Source organism: Diabrotica virgifera, chromosome 3, assembly GCF_917563875.1.
Source record: "Diabrotica virgifera virgifera chromosome 3, PGI_DIABVI_V3a".
NCBI classification, from domain to species: Eukaryota; Metazoa; Arthropoda; class Insecta; order Coleoptera; family Chrysomelidae; genus Diabrotica; species Diabrotica virgifera.
This window is the reverse complement of record NC_065445.1, coordinates 183,014,568-183,026,150: the sequence shown is the minus strand read 5'-3', so window position 1 is coordinate 183,026,150 and position 11,583 is coordinate 183,014,568.

Here is an 11,583-nt window from a genome sequence, read left to right as displayed (position 1 = left end):
AAAAAAAGGTCGCTGGGGAATCACCAGACCGGGTAATCAAGAAATTTCAAGATCTTGAAATTTCTTGAGTCAAGACAAGATATAAGATATCAAGAAAACGTCAAGACAAGATTTTTTAAATTTTCTTGATTTTTTTTTTCAAGACAAGACAAGAAGTTTTTATCAAGACAAGAATTCTTGTCTTGTCGACCCCTACTCATCTTCCTTAGTCTCAGCATCCGTTATGACTTGCAAATTGTAGAAGCCTCGGAGGTGTTACCGGAGAAGGTTCCCATTGTTTTTGTACAAGAATTCATCTGTACTCATTAGATATCTTTTAAAAACACCCTTTAATTATCTACGCTAATTTCTTTCGGTTATTTAAATGTCATCATAAACAATTCCAACCTTCTTTCGTTACATAAACATTATTGACCTAGATCGTGAGGTGTAAGTATACATACAGCCACTATAAACACTTTTCAGGGTCGACGCTGACTTCGCACTTTTCAATATTTATACAACCAAAACATATAAGGGATTCCTCATTACACATTCCACATTCGTCATTCTATTATTAGATGTAAGATTATTCACATTAAAAGAGAGTGTCATCTACACTCCGCGGGGACGACGTTACGTAAGTTGCTACCAGCTGGTACTCATGCGAGTATAATAAAACAACTTGAACAGTGACACGACTAGTAATCATTCCACCCCTCGGATAAGGGTTAACCACCCTTACCGGGAGAAGATAGCCCTAATAATCCTGGACCATCATATGGCGACCCAAGACCAGGGAAGAAACTGAAGTAAACTGGAACGAGAAATGGAAAGAAAAACGTCTATGGCTGAGGATCTGGTACCTCGACCACCCTAGAATACAGTGTGGTATGTAGAAAGGATGGAGACAGCAGGCCTGACATGGAACTAAGTGGACAATGGTATGGAGATGGAACATCGTGGGACAATGGACAATGCCAGGGAACGTGGATCGAGAACTTTTGGTGATACGAAGACAAACGTTTAAAGTAGTGAGTCTATATTTTGTTCTTATAGTATTTCCACGATATTTCTTAACAAATGAATGAAATAGCAGTAATGTAATTAGTATTTTTATCTATTTATTTTTAATTATCTTTATGGGTATTATTGGAATTTTTTTTAACACATATTAAAGTTATTCACATGGCATATTACCATTATTATTTGAGGTATATATTATTTATATTATTTATTACGAGGGTACATTTTTGCAATTTTTTTTTATGATTTTAATATTTGCTATCGTAAATATACACTATCAATATAAATATATAACAAATATACGCTATATGCATAATACGTTTACATTATTATTCTAACTACTTATTTACAAGGGTAATATAACGTTATTTATTTTTGAACTATTATTTATTATTATTGCAATTTTTTTTTTACATATTTTTACCATATATCGACGTATTATTTTATCTCGTTATTTTTTTACTATATATCTATATACCAAATATCTATATACACCGTAAGACTATCGAATTTATATTTTCGCTAAGAAGTGCAGGAACTGAGGATAGAATATTATGTATAAATGAGTAGCAACAAAGTTACTTGGGAAGATTTTGTCAAAATAGTTGAGGAACTTGCACAAGAAGTAGGAAGACAGAGCAGAAGGGTCTTAAAGAAAAAAGTACCGAAATCTAAGGACATACAGGAAGAAGTAACGACACAGCTAATTAAATCCTATAACAAGTTCACGCACTTAACTAAGAAAAACTGGGAAGCACTTTCGGACAAACAGAGGGAAGCGTGCAACAAATATTTTGGAAAAATCAGAGACAAAGTTATACGCTCATTTCAAGCAGTAAATGTAAGAACAGTGGTTCCAAATTCAATACATCAACCAATCGACGAGGAAGTTGAAGAGGAACAAAGCGACGAGGAAGCAGAAGAAGGAAAAAGCGACGAGGAAGTAGAAGAAGAAATAATTAACGACGAAATAAAAGAGGAAAAAGGTCACATAAAACAAGATATAACAATATTAAACATGGCTCTGACAATCAATGAATTTTTGAATATCGCAAGCAAGATATTGCCCAACGAGTTCGATGGAAGCGCAGGGAAATTACAACCATTTTTGGACGCATTAGAACTACTTGCAAAATTGGCAGAAGGTCATGAAGACACAGCTGTAACGCTAATAAAAACACGACTTACCAATAAGGCTAGGAACTTAATAACCTCGGAAGATACGATTCCACGGATAGCTGAAGCACTGAAGAAAGAACTAAGAGGTGATAATCCGAAGAATTTAATAGCCAAATTAGCCAAGAAAAGGCAAGGGCATAGAGATGCAGCAGTGTACGCATCTGAAGTGGAAGAGTTAGCAGAACAATTAAAAGTAGCATACATAGCGGAAGGAATGCCACTGGAGTTAGCGAAGAAATATACGACGGAAACAGTAGTAACAACAATGAAACGAAACGTTAATGCAGAGAAAGCTAAGCTAATACTGGAAGCAGGTAACTTTACATCACCGCAGGAAGTAGTATCTAAATTTTTATCGATCGATACGACTGAAGAAAATGCACAAGGAAGAGTCTTAAATTATAGGACAAACTACGAGAATAGGAGAGGACAGCAGCAATACAGAAGAGGATACCATAACAAGTATGACAGAGGAAGAAGAAATAACTTCGGACAACGGAACGAAGGAGAAGCAACGGACAATCAACGAAATTATTCGAACAGAAGATACAGACAATTTAACAATCAAACATACAGAGGAAACCAGAGAGGAGGACGTAACAGGAGCGTAAGGTTACTAGAGATAGAGGACAGTCAAGAAGAACAAGAAAACCAGCAGTTGGGGTTTTGAATGAACAAGAAGTTGGAAGCACACAGGCAGAAATAAAATATAACATTTACAACTTCGACCTGAACCTAACGAACTTTGTACGAATGAAAACAGGAATCCTTGAAAACACAAGCACCTTTATCATAGACACACGAGCTGATATTTCAATACTAAAATGTTCACAAGATTTTATGAAGGAACAGGTGAAACCAAACACAAAGGCGAAAATAAAAGGAGTCACTAAAGGAGAGTTGCAAACAATGGGAGAAGTTGAGACAACACTAGAAGTAAAAGGAACTCGATTCGAACACAGCTTTCAATTGGTAGAACCTAACTTTCCAATTCCAACAGACGGAATCATTGGGAGAGACTTTATTTCTAACTTTCAATGTATACTGGACTACGCAAACCTTAAAATGCACATTAAAGAGGACAACGATTGTTACATTAGTACGAAAATTCTGGATAATATAGATAATGACACCATAATAATACCACCCCGATGTGAAATTTACAGAATAGTCAAAATTTTTCAAACGCTAAGGAACGACAGGATAGTGGAGCAACATGAAATACAACCAGGAATATTCATAGCAAGAGCAATTATTTCAAGTAATAATCCATACATCAAAATTTTGAACACAACATACGAAACAATAAACGTAGAGGCAAGCACAATCAGGACGTTGGACATTAAACTATTCAATATATATAGACTAGTCAACGACAGCAAGGATAGGAAAAAAGAATTACGAGAATCACTGAAATTAGACATACCAGAATATATACGAGATAACTTAGTATCGTTATGCGAAGAATATGCAGACATATTCGCCCTAAGGCATGATATGTTAACCTGTAACAATTTCTACGAACAGAAACTAAGAGTTAAAGACCAAACTCCGGTATATATCAAGAATTATAGGACACCTCATGCGCAAACAGAGGAATTAAATCGACAAGTACAAAAACTAAGAGACCAAGGAATCATAGAACCATCTACATCCGAGTACAACAGCCCAGTTGTACTGGTACCGAAAAAAGCTATGGATGGAAATAAAGCATGGAGATTATGCATAGATTTTAGACAATTGAACAAGAAGATAGTTACAGACAAATTTCCATTACCAAGAATAGATTCGATATTAGATCAACTAGGAAGAGCAAAATGGTTTTCAGTTATAGACTTAATGTCAGGTTTTCATCAAATACCATTAGAAAAGTCATCGAGAAAATACACATCGTTTAGCACGGAAAACGGAGCATTTCAATTTACCAGATTACCTTTTGGATTAAATGTAAGCCCGAATAGCTTTTCAAGAATGATGTCAATAGCATTTTCGGGATTAACACCAGATAAAGCATTTCTTTACATGGACGATATATAGTAGTGATAGGAATATCCGAAAAACATCACCTAGACAACCTGAAAAAGACATTTGAGACATGTCGAAAATTCAATTTGAAACTTAACCCAGGAAAATGTCAATTTTTTAGAAGGGAAGTAACATATTTAGGACATGATCTTTCTCGAGAGGGAGTATCGCCCGACAAAGCGAAGTATGCAGCAATTGAACAATATCCGACACCTAAGACAGCGGAAGAAACAAAGAGATTTGTAGCATTTTGCAACTATTACAGACGTTTTATTAAAAATTTTGCGGAAATATGCAGACCACTCAACAGATTATCGAGGAAAGGAGTAGAATTTTTTTGGTCTGAGGAGTGTGAAAAAGCATTCAAAAAGCTTAAAGCATCTCTGACGAAACCACCAATTTTAAAATATCCTGATTTCAACAAACAGTTTATCCTAACAACAGACGCATCCAATGAGAGTTGTTCAGCAATCCTAAGTCAAGATTACAACGGAATAGATCTACCTATAGCATATGCATCAAGAAGTTTTAGTAAAGGAGAATGTAATAAACCTATAATCGTTAAGGAATTACTAGCGATTCATTGGGGAATTAATTATTTTAAATGTTATCTATATAGAGCACCAACATTCAAAGTAAAAACAGACCATAAACCTTTGACACACCTATTTGCAATGAAAGAACCAACCTCAAAACTCACGAGGATCAGATTAGACCTAGAAGAATATGACTTCGAAATAGAGTATATAACAGGGAAAAATAACTACGCAGACAGCCTTTCAAGAATAACATTGCATCAACTAAAGAACCTATACATAGACAACACCCATATACTAGCTATAACAAGAGCTCAAGCAAGAGAAAAGGAGAAGGAAGCAAGACAAACAACGGCTGAAAGTGAACTCGCACTACAGCCAGAAGCCACCAAACAGACAGTAAGGAAGGTACTAAATAATTTAGAGGCGCATAGACTACCAATTTTGTCCTTTGGAGCAGAACTAATCTCACCAAGACTGAGCATTAGGGCCAAAAACAAAATAAAATGCAGCAAAAGCATAGCCACAGGATTTGATCGTTTCGATTTAAACCAAGCGTTGGCACAGCTTGATAAGCTGGCGGTAGAGAATGCAGTACGTAAAGTAAAGATATACGTAAATGATATTATTTTTAAATTGTGCACAATTGATGAATTTATTAAAGAAGGAAATAAAAAATTGAAGAATATAGAAATATACATATGTGAAGTACCAGAAACAATAAAAGATGACAAAGAAAAACACAGATTAATAGAAGAATACCATAATCACCCGATGTTCGGAGGACACGTAGGGAATAATAGACTAATAAAGAAGCTAAAGGCAAGATTCCGATGGAAAAATTTGGAAAAAGACGTAAGAAAATACGTTAAACAATGCCACAAATGTCAAATTAACAAACCGAAAAGAACACATGTCAAAGAAGACGTGATATCGGACACTTCTTCGAAACCAGAGGACACAGAATACATAGATACGATAGGTCAATTCACTAGAAGCAATGAAAGCAAGGAAGACAAAAAAGAGCGGCAAGAAGAAAATAAGCCCAAAGCAACATCACAACACTTTAAAATAGGAGACCTAGTCCTGGTAAAAAGGGAAGAGAATGGTAAGTTTGATAGTCTTTATGTAGGTCCTTTCACAATAACAGAAGTAAATAACGTTAATTGTAAAATCAGAATAGAAAACAATAAAATCAAGGAAATACATAATAGATTATATGCTTACAATCCGAAAACACAGTGAGTGACAAGTGTGATGAAACAATGTTGTTAAACGAACATTTTTATTTTTACTTATGTATTTACGTAGTTTTAGGAAGTTTGTATATAAAATAAAAAATTTTGTATTGATTACAACACAGTATGGGCTGGTAGCAACACTTGCAAAATTTTCTGCCCGTAGTCAGAAAATTCTTAGGAGGGAAAGGTGTACAAGAATTCATCTGTACTCATTAGATATCTTTTAAAAACACCCTTTAATTATCTACGCTAATTTCTTTCGGTTATTTAAATGTCATCATAAACAATTCCAACCTTCTTTCGTTACATAAACATTATTGACCTAGATCGTGAGGTGTAAGTATACATACAGCCACTATAAACACTTTTCAGGGTCGACGCTGACTTTGCACTTTTCAATATTTATACAACCAAAACATATAAGGGATTCCTCATTACACATTCCACATTCGTCATTCTATTATTAGATGTAAGATTATTCACATTAAAAGAGAGTGTCATCTACACTCCGCGGGGACGACGTTACGTAAGTTGCTACCAGCTGGTACTCATGCGAGTATAATAATACAACTTGAACAGTGACACGACTAGTAATCATTCCACCCCTCGGATAAGGGTTAACCACCCTTACCGGGAGAAGATAGCCCTAGTAATCCTGGACCATCATATTTTCAATCTGGTTGGATGTAGAGTAAAGTTTTTTAGTGTTGTTTTATGTCCTATTAAATTGAAAACTTAGTCTCTTAGTCTCCAGAAACTTTATAATTTAAAGGTTTTGAATTTTAAGATCAAAAGTAGTTTCCAAAAGTATAATTTTATGAATAAAATATACATATAGAAATATATTATCTTGACAAGAACTTCCGCTACAAAATTTTCAATTCGCGGTGTGCAAGTATTTGGAGGCGATACGAGAAACGATCGTGCGAGAATAACGGAGAAATATTGTAACTTTCTTAAATAATTAATTGTCAATTGAAATTGTCAAATTAACGTATATTTCATATCTACTGTCAATGAAGAAGAAAAATTATATATTGCTCCACAATATTGATATGATATGCAATTATTATATAAAGGTAAATGTAATTAATTGTATTTTGCTTGCATTACTGCATTTTAATAACTAATTTTATTTACTACATACAATTGTTGACGTTTTGATAACATAACCTGAATCTTATTTTTTCTTCTTATTATTTTTTTGGACTATGGCCTTGGCAATTATCCAGCAACCAGGACCATATGATTGGCCAATATAATTAAAAGTGCGAATATAAGTGCAGAGCGAAGAAACCTGGTGTCGCTTTTCCGAACTTGCACGGTCCCGACAGCTTGCCGAAGCGCGACCATACAGAATTGTTGAAGATATTTTAAATTACAATGGTATAGGCAACTAATTAAGAGACCTGTGGTTCCCACCAATCCCACTCTTCACCAGGTAAGTATTACCATTAATTTTAAACATTTAGTAATCTGTGTATCCAAGTGTTATCTCCGTCCTTTCACTTCGTTGTTTTATTTTCATTCATGGTGAATGGCGTTCAATATATTTACAGTAAAGTGTTATTATATGATTATTCTCTAAAGCTGAGACCACTTAGACTGTGATTATACATTTGTTTATCGTTAGAATGATATGAATTTGTTGTAATTGTATCGTATGCAAATGAGTACAAATAGGATGCACCTTACTTACAAGTACGCTGCAATTACAATATCAGAACGATATAAATAAATAACAGGACCGAAGGATATATCTATTATAAACATATATTTTTAAAATAGCTAAAATAGTGTAATACAGGGTGTTTGGATTCCCATAGATTGTTTATAGGAGTATAGGTACATACCTATTGACTTTATCAGAAATAATAAAGGTGTTCATAATAACATATCATGTGTTGGCCCTGACAACATACCTACAGAAATGCTAAAGCTCATAAATGAGGAAAACATTGGAATACTAGTCAAACTTTTCAACGATGTTTATTCGACTGGTGTTATCCCTGAAGATTGGTTAAAGTCCGAATTCATAACTCTACCAAAAAAACAACATCCGAAAAACTGTAGCGATTATAGAATGATAAGCCTTATGAGCCACACTTTGAAAATCTTTCTAGGTATCATCCACAGTAGAATCAGAGATAAATGTGAAGAAGACCAGGATGAAACACAATTTGGCTTCAGAAATGGACTGCGAACCCGGGACGCACTCTTTGTACTAAATGTATTATTGCAGAAATGCCGAGATCAAAGGAAAGACGACTTTGCTGTATTTATTGACTATGAGAAGGCCTTTGATCGAGTACAACATCACAAATTAATTAAAATATTAAAGGATAAAGGAGTTTAAAATCAACAGAAATATGCAAAATACAAAGAAGTGTCAGACAGTGTTGTATACTGTCCCCACTGTTATTCAATTTATATTCAGATAGAATATTTAAGGAAGCGCTGCATAATTTGGAATGGGGTGTGAAAGTTAATGGAATTCTGATAAATACAATCAGATATGCAGACGATACAGTTATTCTAAGTGACGATATGAATGGATTACAACACCGTTTAAATGCCATTGACACAGTGGGAAGAAAGTTTGGCCTAAACATAACCTGTTCAAAAACAAAATACATGGTATTTGGCCGTTTAGCCCATCAAGATTCACGGTTATATGTTGATGGTCATATAATTAAAAGAGTACCCAGTTTTAAATATCTTGGTTGCCATATTATTGAACAACTAGATCCAGATAAAGAGATAAAATGTATAATCGAGATCGAGATAGCCCGCACGACATTTTTAAAAATGAGGTAAATCTTCTGTAACGATAACTTGCAACTTCAACTTCGAAAGCGCATGATTAAATGTTACATTTAGTCAGTCCTCCTGTATGGTGTCGAAGCATGGACATTAAAAATATTTACCATTAATCGTTTGGAGGCCTTTGAAATGTGGCTGCACAGACGTACACTGAAAATACCATGGACGGCTACTCTGACAAGTGTGGCAGTCCTTAAGAGAGCAAATGCTGTTCGCGAGCTGCTTGATAACATCAAATATAGAACGATGGTCTATTTTGGACACGTAGTAAGGGGAGACTGGTATAATATTCTTCAACTTATTACGATGGGTAAAATTGAACGATGCAGAGGAATTGGTAGAAAGCAGGCCTCTTGGTTGAAGAATATCCGAGAGTGGACAGGAATAAAGAAAGGAGAACAACTATTTAGAATAGCTCGAGACAGAGACAGTTTTGCATTTTAATCGCCAACGTTAAGGGGACTTGATAGGGCACGTTAAGAAGAAGAAGTTCATAATAACGAGCGATCCACAATTATTTTTATCAAAGCTATCCGAGCAAAAAATTACGTGTTTTTTGTTTATTATCCCTTAAGTATTGACGTGGATGTTTCAGGACGTAAACTCTGACATGCGGTATGTCATACCGTTGCCTATTCTCCTGTGTTTTCAAATAAAATAAACTTTATTTTTTCAAGAAAATAATTCTGAACACGTGCATGATATTAAAAAATGGTGGAGGTTCTTACAAAATCATTTTTATAAACTGAATTACAAAAAAAAATGAGTGTTGGTAACTCAAGAATAGTTTTCACTTGAAGAAAAAACAAATGGATGAACTTGCTGCCATACTAATGGCAAAAGAAATACACTAGACTATTTTCAACGAAAACTTTTCGTTTATAAATTTTCAAAAGTCTGTGTGTTGCCGCTCCTGCAATACTTAGAGCAGATGTATTGATGGATTCTTATGTAGTTTTGTTTTCTGAATCCAAATCTGAAAACGGCATTTCGATATCTCTAACCGTCTTCGAGATAATCGACCTCAAAATCTAAAATGTGACGTCACAATCCGGTTATTTTCTACCACGCACTAAACGTCAGCTGAATTCTTTGATTAGGAAGTAGGCTACTTTTTTAATCTGAATTTGTTAAGCAAAGCAAATGTTATTATTTACATTTGAGTTTGACACTTCGTGAATGTCAAACTAAATTTTAAATTATTTAGCTATTAATAAAATATAAATGACATTTTATGGTGAATTTAATTATTATATAAAATAATATGTGTAATAAATGTATAAAAATACAATTTGAGTATATTTTGAAAGCAATAATACATATTATACTTTATTAATAATGAATCAGTAGAAACGATTATATTTAAATTTGGTAACACGAAATGTAGTGTGGTTAACTAGAAACACAAGTACGCAAATACGGTTGCGTGAAGCGTGGCGCAAAGCCGTGGAATTTACGAGACTCGCTCGGTCTGTAGATCCAAATAAGTTCATCAGTAAAAAGTATCTTTATCATGTATGTATTATTTTTTTACAATATTGGAAAATTGTTATTTAAAATGTGGTTTGGAATAAAAAAAGTATGTTCTGATATATGAAATTACATCCTTCTAATGGAAAAAAATATTTGACGAATTTTCTCAAATGATGGATACCAACATTATTTTCATTTATAACTCTTGTATTTTTAATTTGACGAAGAAAAGTTATTCTTCATAAAAATCTTTTCTTGGTCTAAGATTTATGATGCAACCATCATGAATCAAATTTTATTAATTTTATACGAAGTATGTAAAAAAAATATGAATTTCGAGTAAAGTATCTTTATAGTTCACATTTAAATTAGAATGATATACTTGCACATTAAAACATAATTTTTAATTCTAAACAGCTTTTCGTAATAGCAATTTTCTATATTATGAATTTAAATACGTATATAAACACAGTTTTCGTTATGATAATGCTCGAATTTTCAGCTTGTTGAATATACAAACGTAAACATTGGAATGCTGTACGTAAACCATACTAAAACTGCTGCAGTTGGGAGTGGGTACAATTAGACACAACTTGAAGGCACACAGATGGTGTTCTAGAAATCATTTATAAAACAATATTTTTGCAACAAAATATATTTTCGGCAAGGTATCACATACCGCATGTCAGTGGTTAAGGGTTAATCTGGATTTCAGTAGCGTACTGATAGATCCGCGGGCCCTGGTTCTAGTTGAGATGCAGGCCCACCGCCGAATAAAAACACATATTGTATATCAAAAGTTTTTAATAAACATTAAAAATAAATCATCATATATTTATAAAAACTCAAATTTATTTAAAACAATTAATTGGTCAACTAAGTTGGCCACTTAAGTTCAATATGTGAGGTTTTAATCCTCAAATTCCAACGACGTGGGAAGAGTCCTGTGTTGCCCTGGTAATATCCAGGTATATTTGCAACATCATTGAGTATTTTTATTAATACGTAGTATAACACAACAACTGTAAACATTTAAAGGGTTTTCGTCCAAAACCTTTTGGTGGCTCAGGTATGTTATTTTTTGGCTTTTAGTAAGACTGATGATGGATTTCTTAATCCGAAAACGTTCTGTGATTTAATGTAACCATTATTTATGGAATTTTAAATATACCTTTTACAAAGGATCTCGTATTTTTATCTTTAAAAGATTTAACCGCAGAATGAAAGATTACGGTATTGCCGATGGCCTGAAAGTCCCTGAAAACTTATTTAATGTTTACTTTAATTCTTTAATGTCAATT